The following is an 18,484-nucleotide window of genomic DNA, read 5'->3' on the forward strand; positions in this document are numbered from 1 at the left end:
CACCATTCTATTCGATTCACTCAATTCTTATATTCTTGTAAAGTCATAGTGTGCATCGGATAATGTTATTTTTTTTTCCTTAATTAAAAATTTTAAATTTTTTTTTTCGAATTAATCTCACGTGACACGATTCATGACAAGTCATACTATCGTAAAATCAAAAATCATAAGATTTGAAAGTTTGATTCCACCACTCATATGGACTCATTCAATCTTTTTTCCTAAGTGAATGCAATCCCATCTTTCTTTCATTGCATTTAATCAAAGTCAGCATCTTTCAAACTAGTACTACTACTATCAACTTGCTCCTAATATTCTACTCCATCTCTCCTCATTACTTGTTTTTTTAAAAAAAGAAAGTTGTCGTTAATTACTAGTTTATTTTGATCAATCTATGAAGTATAAATTATTGTTTTTATTTACTATATTCTTAATTAATAATCCTTTCGTTCCAAAAAGGATGATCTAGTTTGATTTGGAACGAATTTAAAAAAAGAAATAGGACTTTTTAATCTTGTGGTTCTAAATTAAAGTTATATCAAATATATCAAAATGCCCTTTAATCTTGTGGTCTTAAACATGTCACGTAGAAAGTTAAAATTAAAATGTTGTAAAAAAACTTTTTTGAACAAACTAAAAAGAAAATTGAAACATTCTTTTTTAAACGGAGGGAGAAAATTGACTCATTATGTCAATCGTTATTTTTTTGAATGGATGTATAAATTTGAACTGAACAAATAATGTTGGACAGAGTGTGTGTGTATATATATATATATACACACATATATACATATACATATATTGTTTAGTAACAAATAACACGCTCTTGAATCTATCCAAATGATACGCATGCTCGAAGATTGTACATGACACATTTTGGTCACAAGCAATGCAGGGTTGAGGTCCGATTTACAATCTGAATTTCCTGAAAAAATATTATACAAAATTTATATATGATTGAAATTATTTTATAATTATTATAGTAGAGATTGAATCATATATAATATTTTTTAAAATAAGATGTGTGAAACACACAATACGAGTATCACATAATTAATGTGATAATGACTAAGTGAACTGAGGTTAGAAATTTAAATTTTATGTTTATCTTATTTTATTTTTCTTTCTAAAATTAGGTAACACTTCTCTATGTGATAATTTGTAGCACTTTTGACATTTTAATTTTATTGAATTATCTTCGGACCTATAATATTAAATTTTCAATAACAAAAACCTAAATATTAAACCAATCCAATTTATATTTTAAATTATTTTATTTTGTAATATCAAAATTATATATACGCCTCTATATTTATGAAATTTCTAATTTCATCATTAATGACCGAAAATTAAATTAAGGTGCATATGTGTCTGTTACACGAGACAAATAAGGTGGGACTAAGATTGCTGGAATATAACCTCAAACGTAGACTGCAAAATAGTTTTAGAAATTTCAAAGTATAGATTGGCATGACTCCACATGCATGCAAACATTACTGTCAAATTACTGTTCATTCAATTTTCCTATTCACTCTATAATAATTTATATCATTATATGTATATATTTTTGCAACAGTTCAACATAAATTATCTAACGTATTGTCTGCTTTGGCCTTATTTTTAAGATCGCCCCAAGCCTTTTAATTCATGTCACATGATTTTATTCTTTTTTTCGTGAATCGAAAATATATCGAGATAAATACATTATTTTCTCATATATATTCTCAACTTTATTTTTTTTTTTAATGTGAGATTTGCGTAAGACAATAAGTTATTTCTCCATGGAATAGGTGTTAGAATATTATTGAACGAGTGTACAAATCAATACATATCTCATTTATTTGTAAATTTACAAGTATATATAGAATGTGTTATGCGTGGTCCTTTATTTTATAGGATTAGTTAAAATGAAGTGTGGTGGCTGAGAAAATGATAGTTCATGAAAACGTCTCCAGCTATATATATTATTATTACTAGAAATTTAGATAGGCATATATTACTGCAACGGCCATACATTATTTTATAAAACTATATAGTAGATTAATATAAGTAGAAAGAAATAAGAATCTTTTTCCTGTCTTCTGAATTTTTAACCAGGGGTATTTTTTGGAAATTTGGGACCACTATTTTGTTCTTTTGTTTCAGTGGTATGTAGCTTTTCAAGCTGCTACCTTCACTGACCTAACATATATTAATTTTATATATATATATATATTAATCGGACACCTTTTTCAATGGCTACCCTCCTTCCCAACATCCAACAAAGAAATTATTTTTCATGTTTAACTGCGTCGGATCTGATTTTAATATCATGTAAAAATATGTTATTTGATCTAATGCAAACTTCATAATTTACTTTATGAGCATATAGAATTGTTCAAGTCTATATAAATAGATTATACGTTTGTTAAAGAATGGCAAAAGTCCCATATCGGTGATTAATGAAATGGGTGAACTCTTTATACGGCTTGGGCAATTCTCCTCTCTTTGAGCTAGCTTTTGAGGTGTGAGTTAGGCCTAAGACCTAATTTCACAACGTTTACTTCTCAGTCATACTTTAACGGCTTCTCTAGCAATTATCTTTTCAAGTGGAATCGAGATTAACATCTTAAAAAATCCAGGAAAATAATTTAAGAAATGAGTTATTAATGTTAAAGGAATATTTTAATTTTTTTTTTGATATAATAAAAGTGTACAAGTAATGTGAAAAATTATATTTAAAATTTAGGGTTGAGGTTTTAGGGTACGGTATATTGTAACAATTCTTATGAGGGGTTAGACGTAGTTAATTAGTTTTGTTGCAAGATCATAGTTGTATCTTAAATATGGAGTTCGGAGCCTAACGGGTAAAAAAAGTTGACGAAAATTTCAAAAGAGTATATCAAAAAACTTTCTAAACAAAACTTAAAAAAAAAAAATCGCTGTCAAGGGAGCGATTTCAAAATAAAAATAAAAATTGTATAATATCGCTGCTGGAGCAGGGATTTTGCTTAACGCCATCAAAATAAATTGTTGTGTTGGTAGTGATTTTATCGTTATGGTTAAAAAGTGTTTTGATATTACTCTTTTGCCCTTTAGACTCCGAACTTCTTAAATATGTATGGTGTGTGTCAATGTCAAGATTTTAATCTTAGGTGAGAAATGAAACTTTTATCGTATTCAATTTCACTTGGTGAAAGTGTATGCCATTTAATTTAAATAAGAATCCTTATATAGGACCACCAAATCTTCTATATGAAAATAATAAAGCAAAGGTTAGGGTATCTTAGCCAGGTTTCAGGTGGAAAGACTGAGAGGGACTAATCCTAACAGAAAAAAAAAAAAACTATATGTAAAGTTCTTTAGGGAATGGTTAATTATGTATTTCAATAATATGGTACTCCATATTAGGTTACATAAAAGTTACTATAGGTTTAAGTTTCATTGTTGCTTATTAAAAAAACGAATATTCATATATTAACTGAAATTTCCATATATTTATCGGCTTTACAATTTTTCATATATTAATCGACCTTACAAACAAAAGAAATTGTCTATCATCTAATGTTAGCATTCTTACAAAACTATAGACCATTATTGAAATATTTCCTCATAACATTTTTCAATTTGCACAAAAGGAACATTCTTTAGTTTGTCATTGTTTAAAAGGTTAATATATAAGTACGATAGAGAAATGAAAAGGTCACTTACTAAATAGATGTCCCTAAAAATTTATTATAATCGAGTATTATTTCACTGTTATCCTGTTAGACATTTTTATCAGTGCCTTGTCTTTCTCAACAAAACTATATTATACTAATCTAACAATTATGTTTTTCATCTAAAACAGCATAATGAAACTTTGAATTAGATAAGACATTATTGTACCTCTAACTAGTATATCATCATGTTGCTATGTATTTTTATTCTCTTTAGGTTATTTTTGAAGATCTTAGTTGGAATTAAAGCTGAAAATATTTTTGATTTGTTTTATAAAAATAAAAAAATAAAAAAGTGGTGATGATTAGTTTGACAGTGTACTTACTAGAGATAGCTAGAAGAAATGGCAATGTTTTAATAATTGGTACATTTTGCAACATAGTATCTATAGCTAGCAACATCTTTTTTCCTTTTGATCAGTGCTGAACTGAAGATTGCAAAAAGGGGCATATTAACAGAAGGTATATTATATATATACACATAAAAGATGGAAGAAAAAGCTGTTTTCAAATCTTTGTTATAGTTATAAAGTGCTGAAAATGAGAAAAAGAAATGAGTAAAGTACTAATACTAGAGGATGTAAATCTACTTTTTTTTCTTCCATTGCTCCATAAAGTAAAAGTAATGCCTTCTTTGCTTCATCCAATAATTAAACTTGCCTTTTGTGATACATGTGTCGTGACGTGGTGACGGAGTTTTAACATTTATTAAAGTAGTTTAAAATATGAAAACTAAACAGATGGAAAAGTCTAATAATTAAGTTTGTTCAAAATTTATTGTATACATAATGAAAAATCGTATATAAACTATGTAGTTATAAAAATTTGAATGAATTCTTTGAACCTATTTATGGTGGCATGTGATTTCAAAAAGGAATTTTGTTTTTATTGGTGCAAGTATTATATTGGAAGGGAAAATGGGCAACTATACCACTCAATTAGAAATTTAACTATTATTCTTATTATAATCATGGTATTTTTAAGTAACATCTTTTATATATTTATTTTATTGATTAATTCAATATTTATTGCTTTTTATTAGTTGTAAATAATGAATAACTTTGTGAAAATGAAAAGAAAAAAAGTTCATAGATGAAGCAAGTGTAACTATCTCAATCCAATATATTCACTAAAAAAGAAGAGAAGAAATTACCAATTGTCCAAAAGAAAATAGGTGAGGGGAAACGTCAATTTTCAAAAGTACCTTAATTGCTCTTCATTTCGGGGGTTCTCACTCACAAATATCTACGTCGACGTTCAGTTAAATATAAATTTATGCAAAACATAACTTAATTAAATGGACTTTCCTTTTAATGAGATTTTTTCGATCCTAAGAAGTTCAAACCCAAAAAATTTCAAACGTATTGCCATATAATTCACGTTGATCGTATAGATTTTTTTTCACTCTCACGCTATCTATCTAACCTAATTATTAAGACAATGATAGGACTCTGACTATCTCTATTGTACTCTTTACAGTACTGGGATTACTTCAACTACTCTCTTATACATCATGTGAACTTCACCCAATGCCTTGTACGTAGGACCCTTTTCTCAATATGGTAACATCTTTTTGTAACTTTGAAGTTAAATTATATCTCGAAAATAAGAAGTATCCCATAAATTGAGATAGAAAATAATTAAAGTAGTGTAAAACAGGAAAAGCAAATTGAATTTAGAGGGAATAGAAAATCCAAAATGATATAATTAATGTATTGTACGTACTTATGCCTTTTTTCTGTGTACGTTAGTACTGACTTGTTACGTCATTTATTTTATTTTTTGTGAAGTATATATTGTTCTTCTTCTCTGTTGCCTGTCATGTTAGAAATCAGACAGACACGTTACGTTACGTTACGTTACATTATAATAAAATAATAATGCATGCATGATTATTTATGAAAGGGCTATCTACTTTCTACTCTGGATATATTTATGCAGTGTATCATCTGCTCTGTCATAAAAAAAAAAACAAAAAAACATACATTAATTGCTATGATTTATGTACTCATTAATTTTTACTTATTAAGATAAAATTATTTATTAAAATAAATATGAAACGTAAACATATTTTAGATAACTAAACAAATAATGATGTAGTAACATTAATATATGAGGAAGTTTTTCGTTACAAATTTGGATAAAAAATTGTATGTTCAAAAATCTTAGTCCAAATGTTGAGCTGTTTTATGACCTTATTTTTTAGGTGATTCACTATATTTTGAAATCAAAATTTTATTATATTTCATAACTAAGTGAATGCAACTAATGTTGAAAACGAAATTATCTCTTTTTTTCAATTATATATAACCCATATATGTACTTAACTTTTGGTGTGAATTAGGATCTATAGAATTTTTGTACTTAAAAATAAATGTTATATATTTAAAAATTACATTATAATATTGTAAATCAATTAGAAAAATTGTATAAAATAGCAAACTATTAATGCAACATTAAATGTTATAGGCATAATTTATTTTTTTTGTAATTCGCAACAAACATTTCATTTTTTATCGTCTGATTCGGTACACAATTAGTCATTTATACATTTCCATATTAATGTTTAAAATAATTTGTGTTTGTATAAAGTGAGATAAGTTTATATACAAATATAATACATATATTTTCATCTTATGCACTTATAATTATACAAATAGAGATCATATTATACAAATAGAGCAACTTTGACATATAATAAATATAAAAATTATATTTGTTTGTTATAGGTTTATAACTATAGTTTGCATAATTGCGTTGCGTCTTGTGTTTGCTATATGTGAAAGTTGTTCTTTAATTTGTGGGTTTTTGGCCCAACCCGGGCAACTTCAGTCTACAGTACATTTAGGCCACCAATGGGCCTAAGCTTGTGGGTCATGTTGAATGGCTTGACCCGGCCCAATGTTTAGATAAAGTGAAGTCAAAGATCTGTATATAATTTCGTAGCCTATTATAAATTTAATTTTGATTACATTATATCATTTTAGGATTATTTCTTATGATTACATCGTCTATTATGCATGCATAATTACAACGTGTGTATACTCATTACTAAAATAAAAGTTTTTATTACACCGCAAATCGATAAACACTTTGTAGTATAGAATATGATTTATTTTTTCGCTCGTGTCCTATTGAACAATTCTTTGAAAATATGCATAGTAAAAAATTGATTCTTATCGAAACAATGAAAACCAAAGTTTCATAAATTTTTTATATAAAAATATTATTTGAAATTTATTTTTTCTCATAGAAATAGTAAATGACATGTCCAGAATTTTAAACAAAGGAGGAGTCAAAAAGTCTTTATCTCATCAAAATATCATTTTATGTCACCTTTTATATTTAAGAAACATATTAGTATATAAGATTACAAATGAGAATATTGGAATTTTATATCCGTATTCGTATAATTTGGCATACTTGCCATGCATGCCACTGCCATATATAACAACTCTTCCTTCTGCATGCAACAATTCATATATATTGTTAATATATAATTTTATAGTACTATTTCAAATCTCATATTGCACTTTTCATGAATAATTACCTATTTGTTTTAAATTTAAATGGCGGTAAACTTTGATCTCAAAATCTAAAAAATATGCACAAATATTATAAAATTATATACATAAAATATCTAATTTTACTGATAAAAAAGAAATCGTAAATTCACGTGTGCCATAATTTTGACAAATTTGACTATATCAAGTGGTGGCTAGCTAAGAGATGATATATATGGTTCATGAGAGTTTAAGGTCCACACTGGCAACTATACTATACCACACTGTAATTTTGGGCATGCAATAAGCAAATCGGCATGCATGTATAGTATATTTTTTAATTTTTAATTTATAAAATTTGTGCAGACGACAAATCGATATATTTCATTTATGTGTCCCTTTCTTAAAAAATTCTTTGAAATCGTACATCCTCTTTTGTTATAGTCTATGTCCTTTTTATTCTTTAATTTCCTCTATGGTAACTGAGAATGATAGTTGATAGTTCACAAAATGGTCCACACCTTCTAGCTTGCCATATACTACTATATAACTAGATTAATGTATAATATTTTAAGAAGAAATTATCTTCTTTTGATGTACAATCTTTTTCTTACATTCATCTTATTCTATGTAGATTTCATAGAAAAGAGCGAGATTGTTAAAAAGACGAGAATCATGAGGTTAGCTAGAATAGTATTTCTTCTTTGAGCTAGTTTTTGAGAGGCGTGTGAATTGACTTAAGTCACGCTCAATTCAATGTGACTCATAAAATCTTGAATAGTTATCCACGAATATGCACACACTATATTGAACAGTATAAAACTCTGACTAGAAAATATACTCAATATTCTTGGCTTCTTATAGTATTTGAACAATCCAACTAACGATCATATACGCAGTGGTATAATTAATCTAACATATTAAATTGTATATAAAGTTTGAGAGAACCATTTTTTACTTAAATATTATATTGAGAAGATCATTTATTTTTCCAAGCATATATCAATTGTTTTGAGAATTTTCCAAGCAATTAATTGTAGTAATACGTTAATAATTTGTTCCAAGTTTTGTCTTCTTCTTTTATTCCAAGTACGGTGGCAGAAAGAATTGTTCACGAGACCTTACTGCTAACCTATTTGCTGTTCTTCATATATTTGTTAGCCATGCAAACAAATTTTCAAACATGTTAATGTATATTATTATGAAAAAATAAGAAATTATCGACGAATAAATTTTCGTAGCTAAATAATAAAAATATTGCGTTAATCTTGTATAATTTCCTATTATTATTTTTAGTGATTTTTGTATCAAGTGCGCGACAAATCGATGTTTCATTTATGTGTCACTATCGTATATCCTATAGTTTGTCTTTTTGTTTCTTTTAATTTCAAAGGTTGTTGACTGATTATGAATATATATATAACGATTGTTCATGAAGAGGTCCACATGCAACTAGCTTAGCTCTATATATATAGCCACAGTAATAGCTACATTAATAAAGGGAATTTCTTAATTCTCTTTTGTTTTCTGACATTAATTCAGTTTTTCTTTAATAATATTTGGACCACTTTGTTTGTTTGATCAAGTGGCATACGTAAAAATTATCTAAATATACAATTTATTTCTCAGATACATCACATTACGTGATATATTAGTATCGAGGCATATATACGATGTATTCAGACGATAAATGACTTATTCAAAATTGAGATACTAGACATCCAGACATTAATCGATAATATTTGAAATTACGATGTGTTGTATCAAGCGTCTTGAATTGTGTTCGAATTTTACCATATTCAAAAAAAAATTGTAATTTAAAAAATAACAGAATTATGATATAATTAGCTTTAACACTATGAAATCGTATAAAATATCGAGTTTTTTGTTAATGGGGAAAGAGAGACGACTTTCCAATGAACATGTACTCCATAGTCTATTTCCTAATTTTCTAACTTATGATAAGATACAAAAAAAACTTTGAATTTGATCTACACTAGCTAACATATTAAAGGGGTATGTATTTGGTCAACTAGTTTATCAACCCAAATAAAGTATATTTAATATTTATATTGTTTGGATATATATATATATATATATATAATGTATTTATATATATAAAAAAACAATCTTTACATTTTGTGAATATTTTGTAAGGATTTAAAGTCGTAATTTTCTCAATATTTATTGAAAGGGGCTTTCAAAAAGAGAAGGGCAACTTTTATATATAGCAAATAAAAAATTCATATTTGTATGTTATAGCAAACTTTGCATAATTGCACTCCATAGCAAACATAAAACTGTATAATTTGTTATACATATACAATTGTATAATTCGCTGGCCTATTTCGCTGCAATTGTATAATTTGTTTTGCATACAGTTGAATCGAAATAAAACGTATGTATATTGCATAATTATAAGTGTATAGCAAGAAGATATATGTTTTTCTCGCTTTATACAAAACACAGAAACACAATATATACACTTCTGTTGTATAAAGCTAGAGAAAATTGTATTTCACTGCAATTGTATAATTCGCAATTGTATAATTCTTTGGATTTTTTACTGCAATATTTGAAGTAAAATGTTTGTAAATTGTATAATTAAGTGTATAACACAAAGATATACATTTTTGCATGTGTATATACAATTTTCTCTCGCTTTATACAAAACAGAAACAGAATTATACACTTCTGTGTATAAAGCGAGAGAGGCGAGCGAGAATGGAGAGTGGCGAGCAAGATTTTTGGGAGAGGGACGCTGGCAAATTTTAGTTAATGTTTGCTATGGAGCACAATTAAATCAAACCCTAGCTATTCCATTTAATTTAGGTTATTAATTTGCTATTATATACATTTTTTCCAAAAGAAAACTCAATATTTTCACCAATCATAGATGGAAAGATTGAAAATAATAAAGTTAGAAAAGAAACTAATGCTACATATCTACATTGAGATATATTTAGGAAAATGTATACGGATTGTTAATTTAACCATAATATTTTTTTTTATATAGAGGTGTATTGGAGTTTTATAGATAATTATAAATTCTTCGGCTTTGATATAATTTGTAAGAAAGCGTTGGTAAAAGCAATGGAATAATGATGAGTATATTAATCAATAAAGACAAAAAAAAAGTGACAAGATAAATTTTAGATAATATGGCTCTTAATGAACACTAACTTGCGTGCATTAAAGACGATTATCACAATAAACATGTATATTTTTTTTTATCATAAAGTTATGTTTCAATTGTAACTTTATAAAATAATTATAGTATAAGCCATAAGAGGTTTCAGAACACAAAAGAGAAGATGAATATAATGGGCCCTGTTCTTCTTCTTACGAAATTGGGCTTTAAATGTCTCGTCTTCTCTTTTCATCTCACAAAAATGTATTGGGCCTTACAGCTTTAGGTCATAGCGGACTTACTTGAGAGTCAAAATTAATACGGGAAATTTTTCAAAATGTCAATATTTTAGCATTTAAGAGGACTCATTAGCAACAATTTCAATATTTAGTAAAAATGTCATTTTAGTTTGCTATGTATCTTATTTATGTTTTTATTATTTATTTTTATTTAAAAAATATAATTATTTCATAACAAAAAGGAGAAAATTAAGGGGGGAAATATTTCAAAAAAAGGCAAGCATCCTTAATTTTCTCGTCAGTTACATTTTCAAATAAAATTTAATTATTTTTTTCTCTAGAATTTTTACTTTTTTAAAATTATATTCATTCCACAATATATTCTACTTATATTTATTATAGTTTTTTATTAGTTTGTATTTATTCCAATAGGTATGCCGAATTTATCTATATAGTAATTTAAGAAATATATTTGTATTTTCATATATTTTTTCCCTATATAGTTATTTTTTTCTTCAAAAATCATGTATGTATTCATTTCAATATGTATTTTATTTGTATTTCTATTTATTCTAGTTTTTATTTAGAATTTTATATAATAATATATAAAATACAAAAAAATAGTATGATGAAAAAGTGAATGAAATATAAAATTGAAAAGAAATAATTGAATATTTGGTGTACACATTCTTAAATAAAATACATAACTAGTTGACATACCTTTAGAATAAATACAAATTAGAAAAAAATGTCAAATTCAGTTGACATACCTTTATTAGTTTGTATTCATTCCAATATGTATGTCAAATAAAATGTAGCTATTTAAGAAATACATTTGTATTCGTATATATTTTTCACCGTATACTTATTTTTCTTTTCAAAATCTTGTTTCCTTTTCTAAGTCGTATTTATTCGAATATGTCTATTATTTGTATTTGTATTCGAATACAAATAAACTAATAGAAAGTTGTTTTTTCTTATAAATAAAATACATAACTAGTTGACATATATTTGGATGAAAATACAAATTAGGGACAAAATACAAGATTCATAAACCATACAACATGAAATTTTTAATAAATACAAGATAGTATACATAGTGATTTGAATACAAATTAAGAAAGCATACCAAATTCTAAAAAAGAACTATAAATACAAAACAAACTAACAGAAAATTGTTCGACAACTATCCGATCTTCGTCGTCTTTTTCAAGATCCTAACGAGTAGACAAAGATTCTACATTTGCGTTCTGAATTTGAGGATGGTTTTGCACACCATTGAGTCTTGTAAATGTTCTTACCCTCTTTCTTCCCTCATTTTAGCAGCGGATCATACATTATACACTATTTGTTAAGCAATAAATAAATTAAAGGATGAAAAATCACCAGAAATTGATTGATTAAGATGAATACCTCTAGTAAGCCTCTTGGATTCAGCCATTGGAGAGTAAATCATAACGGAAATTGAAAAATACAAACAACATTTTCTTAAGATTTAAACAAAAATAAAATTAGAAAAGAAATATGAAAATAGGATAAAGATTAGGGATACCTTAATCAAAGGGATTCTTGTTGATTCAATTTTGGATTTAAAAAAACAACCAAAATATATGGCAAAAAAATATTTGCAACTTGAATGTTGGAGGAAAATCCGAAAAGATAACCATAAGAGAGAGAGAAAATTAAATGGGAGAGAAAAGTAACAATTTGAAAAGATAAATATGAGAGAGAATGATTTTTTTAAAAAAAAAGGATATATAGAATTAATTGAAAAAGAGAGATAAAATAGAAAGACAATTGGGACACAATTTTTTTTAAAATAATGACATTTTTGACAATATTGCTAATATTTATAAAGTATGGATATTTTTACTAAATATGTTATTTATTTTGACTAGTTTACTAATTTTTCCAATAAAGGATAATTACATTCTAATACTCTAATTTCAATTAAAAGTAATTCAAGAAATACTCATTCTCTCATCAAAAATAAATATATTACAGCTCATATAACCATTCAGTATGGCTAAAAATTTTTGGTTAACCGATACTATATCAGCATCATATACTATATTGATATCCTTAATATTGATAATTTTACTTAACTGATACTAAATTAGTATGTGTGTGTGTGTGTATATATATATATATATATATATATATATATATATATATATATATATATATATATATTGTATTGGTATCATTAAAATTTTCTTTGTAGATTTTATTTATTAATCAATGATATTATAAGAGTACTTGTTGCGGTATCATTAAGATTTTTTGTTCAAAAATTACTCATTAGTCAGTATTATTATAAGTGTGTATAATTACAAGTATACTCTTGTAGTATGATCGATTAATGAGTAATTTTGAATAAGAAATTAATTGGGTGTATATAGTGTAATTATTTAGTGGGATATGGATGTAAAGATGTATACTTTATGGGTATCTTTAGTTTTCCCCAATTTAATAATCATCTCTAAAGTTTAAAATGATTACATATTATCTTCTCAATTAATAATTTGAACATAAGATTTGAAATTAGATACATCTAGATACATTTTTTCTGCTATCAAATAAACTCTAAAATACATATACATAAAGATGAGCGAGAGGGAAGAGAGTCAAGTGTGAAAGTCAATGTATCCAGATACATGTATCTGAGATGACAAATTAATATATTCCACATACACTCTGAAACGGAGATACATAAGGAAAGAGGCATGCGAGATAAGAGAAACGAGTGAGAGAGTCAGTGTGTCCTGAATATATGTAAATCCATTGAGAAACATTGTATTTGAAATAAATTACGTCTAATTTTGATTAATGTACATAGGACTCAAAATCTTGCACGAATGGTAATTTTAAATACTCACGATAAGATGTGTAATTATGCTTGAAATAGCACATTTATGTTGTTTGTCTATATATAAATGATGATAAATATTTTCTTCATCCCAATTCATTTGACGTTGTTTGATTGAACATATGAGTCAAGTTAATAAATGGACGTAAGAAAATTGGTCTTTGATATTTTGGTCCCTATAAAAAAAATGTAACAAAATCTACCTTCATATGATGTGGTACTTGAACTTTCGGCCCTACTTAACTTTTTCTAAAAATAAAAATATAGTTTGAGTTTAAGAAAAAAACTAACTTTTGTTCATAAGAAGTTCAAGATATTTAAGATATTGAATTATCAAGCTGATCAAAAGTTACGTTTGTTAAACCTTAAGGGGTTATTTAGTAGAAAAATAAATAACGTAGGAATTAGTAATGCAAATATTAGTTATGCAGAGATTAGTAGTGCTAGGATTAATAATGTAGGGTTAATTTATCAAGTGTTTGGTTCATTGTTTCTCAACTCATCTTGTTTTTTGTTAAAACTCTACAAAAAGCTTCTCTCAATTATATCCTCGAATTATTATGAGATTTTCTATTTTATGTAATCGGAACAAGCTTGTTTTGGTTAAAATTCTACAAAAAGCTTCTCTCAATTATATCCTTGAATTATAATGAGATTTTCTATTTTATGTAATCGGAACAAGGTAAATATTACCGGACAATATTATTTTTCTATAACCTTCTAATTAGCTAGGAGAAAAACAATTTTGTTGTCATGTTCGTTATTTTCTCACTTGAATTATTTGAGGGAAAATAATTATCATCTTAATAAAATAGTAACTTAAAAACGTCAATTTTCAATTTAGAATAGATATACAATCTACTTTAAAATTGAAAAGATGGTAAGCAACAGTAAAATCAAATAAATCATCTACATTTATATATTAAAATTACAAGTTGTGGTTTAATGTGTATGCAATTTATAAATCGTTCAAAATACAAATAAAAAGAAATCACATATAAATCAACAAATTATATATTCAATTAAGATCACAAACGTCATGTGGTGATATATTTACCTTTTCAATTAGTATATGTTAAACAACTTACATTTTTTAAATATTATATTGATATGTATTGGATTTATTTATCAAAACAACTTGCTCTAAATTACAAAATTTTAGAGCTAATTTATTAAAATAAATTTACTAGTACAAATATAAAATATAAAATATAAAATCAAAAAAATAAATGATTTTAATAATATTTAGTCTTTATATAAATAAATAAATCCATTGTATTACTAATACCACAAAATGGAAGGTATTAGTAATACATCTTATAATACTATGTAGGATGTATGACTAATCCATGGATTAGTTATACTTAGGCTCAAAAATTCTATCAAACATAGTATTAATTAATAACATATATAATACATTAACTACTTCTCATAATACTCCTACCAAACAGATATCGCCTACGAGACATAATTTCTAGCTTTTTCTCATAAGACAAATGTTCAAGACCCTACAATAAAAAATTAAAACTTAGATACATCGTACATTTGACATACATTCTAACTTTTGTTTTTAAGCTAGAAGTTTCAATATATTTTAAGACAATAAACATATTCAATTTACCACAAGTTTACTTTATAAGTAAATTTTAAAACTTATACCTAACATAAATTTATGTTAAATAATTTCTTTACGAGGGAGTAAGGGGCAAACTTATATGGGATGATAGGGTTGAAGTAGAGTTTTTGCAATAATTGTACTTCAAAAGGATTAATATCTAATTTTTCTCTTCTTTTTTTTTTTAAAAAAAATATTTATTTATTTTCATCTTTCTGTTGGTCATAAGTATCCGCAAATTATAGGCACACAACTTCGATTTTTAAAACTTAAAAGATATATTAAGTTGATGATAAAAGAGAAAAAAATTAAAAATCAATTTATACAACATTATGTTCATTAAAAAAAAAAAGTCTTAAAATAATTAAAAATATATGCCCCTAAAGATCAACCTCAGATTTTGAACACTACGACAAATTTTTTAAAATGTTATAAAATTTATTTTTTAATTATTTTTTTGTACAAATTACAAATGCTGCTAGGTAAGTATAGTATAGTCATGACTTAAAGACATAATTTGTAGTATAAAATAATCATATAAAACTATAAACTTATGCCTACAAAAAGTTATTTGTTACTTTAGTATCGAAAATATTACTATCTATTTATTTTTCACTTAAAATATTGAAGAGAAAATATCAAAACCATTAAATTTAAGAACAAAAGTAAGAAAATAAAATAAACTTTATTTGTTATGAGACACATGATTTGTATTAATTTTAGTTGTGTGTTTTTTTTCCTATTCATTTTCAAAAGGAAAAAAAGGTTAAAAATACCTCAACTTTATTTTATTGGTTAACTATGCTCTTACCGTTAAAGTGAAGTTAATTTTTACCCCTACTGTTACTAAACTCATCATATATACCTCTCGTTTAACGGAAAGATCTAAATCAATTCAAATTAACCCGATTTCACTCCACCATAATCAGTAAGAATCAGAACCCTATTACAAATACAGCTACAAAATGGAGACGGATTAAAGATCCTACTTATCCTCATTTCAGGTCAAAGCCTCATTTCCAAAATGCTACATTCAAAATGACGATCTCAAATTTCAACAAGTTGCCTTAGAGCAAAGAGTACATGAGCATACCCTCAAGTTGTTTACTGCATGGAGTACAACAACGGGATTGCCAAATGTTAGCAAATTGCTCATTGTGCACCTAGGATTTCAATCGCAAAAACCAGAGTTGGACTGAATACCACCTTCTTCATCTTCTTGACTTGGGTTTGGATTAGAGATGAAGAAGAAGGAAGGAGATGAAAGAATATTAGAGAGATGGTTTAGGGTTTTAATTTGGTATTGATTCATTTGGTTTTATGGGTCGAATTTGGATTGATTTTTTTTTTTTTTGGATAATTTCAATCGAAATTGGGTTAATCTGAATTGATTTGTGTATTTCCGTTAAATGAGGGTATATATGGTGAGATTAGTAACGATATGGATAAAATTAAATTCACTTTAATAATAACGACATAATTAACCAATAAAACAAAACTGAGGAATATTTTTAACTCTTTTTGTTTTTGAAAAAAATAAATTCTTTTAAGTTTCTCTTTTTTTTTGGTCGGGCAAAGGAAAGAGGGGGGGGGGGGGGGGGAGAGGTGAATGAGTGAATTTTAAGATATAATAATAACCGATTACTAATAAATTTCAAGATATTTTTTTATCTCTATGCAAGTGTGTTTTGCTTTTTTCTTTTTGTATATTTGTAGAGACATTTCCAAATTGAAAATAAAAATAAAATGATTTTCTAACATAATCCCTCTCTTCTTCTTTCCTTGTTTGACTTTGAGGAAGAGGAAGGAAAATGCAAATTAGGATAGGAATTGATTATAAGTCAATTTTTTTGTCATCAAAGGGAATTTTTTTTTGCATTTTACAAATTACATGAAGGAATTTATTTCATAAATATTTAGCAAATAAAGTTTTTCGCCTTATAATTATTTATTCAGTTAAAAAAATGAATAAATTTAACATAATTTTTTATTAAAATATACAATTAAATTGAAGTATATAGATAAATAGACATGATAAAATTCTTCAACAAAATAGAAGCATATATGTGATACTTTATATTTCAATTAAGTAAAGTACTATTTATTTTTAGTATTTTTTAGTCTTAATTGAAAAATTTCATTCTCTTTTCACACCATTATATTGTATTGAATATTGAATATATAATAAGAATAACTATAAAAATAAGTAATGACTAATTATACTTTTGTCTTGGAAAAACAAATAATTATAATTTTGTCATAACATGACTATTTCTATATTGTTTTTTTTTTTCCGAATATCTTTTTCTCTTTGAAAATAAAATGATTAAAGACAAAAAAAATTCACGAAGATGTGTATTATAGAGAAATAAATTAGCTACCACAGAATTAATGTTGTTGAATTATTAGCTTTGTATATAGTGGGATCACAAATCAATTATTTGAGGATAAAAAAAAGAGAAAATAATTATTTGAGGATATTACGACTAGCAATAATACTTAAGCTCATGATAATAAATAATAAGTTGTTTAAAGTCTCTTAAATTATTAACTTATCATTTAATTTTCTTGGACATCAAGTGAACTGCCTCAATTAATGATTACTGCTCGTAATTCTCAAATATATAATGAATCATATTCTTAATCTCAGTTTAAAAATCTAAATAATAAGGGGTTGTTTGTTAGAAATAGGATAAACAAAATTATTTCATGAATTATAATATGACATTGTATTATCATAATTCAAATAACAAGACAAATTATCTTTAAAGTCAAAATAATAATATTCATAACCAAACATAAATATAATAATTATAATTTTAATCTATAATTTATTATCAACTATTTTTGAATCAAATATATCTAATCATAAATATCACCTATAACACATAAAATCATAGTCGTAATTGTTTGACTAGTGATCTAATACATCACATGTTTAATATAATAAAATAATACTAACAAATAGATTGTTATGATATCACAACAACCAAATGCGTGAAGGGAAAAACAAATATTACTTTAGCAAATATCAATATTTCTTTCTTAATATAAAAAGTATATGATCTTATATTTTTTTTATGAAGGGCGTGAAAAATTACAACTAACTGTGTATCAAATTTGAATTCAAATGAGTTAAATTATTCATTTTCACTTACAAAATGATAGTTAATCAATATCGATATATACATTTTTTTGACAAGATATATACTTATTATTAATTCAATCGATAAAAGTATTTATTATACTTATCGCTAATTTTACTCGAAATGACTTGTTTATGACTCGGTTAAATGACAAAAATTCCTATTAGTTTTATTAAAAATCACTTTGACCTCAAAGGACAAAGTTGTCATTTTGAGTTTGGCAACCTACCCGGAATTGATCAATTCTTATTCCTTAAGGTTCAATATTAAATTAATGAAGAATT

The sequence above is a fragment of the Solanum lycopersicum genome, chromosome 6 (genome assembly GCF_036512215.1).
Source record: "Solanum lycopersicum chromosome 6, SLM_r2.1".
NCBI classification, from domain to species: Eukaryota; Viridiplantae; Streptophyta; class Magnoliopsida; order Solanales; family Solanaceae; genus Solanum; species Solanum lycopersicum.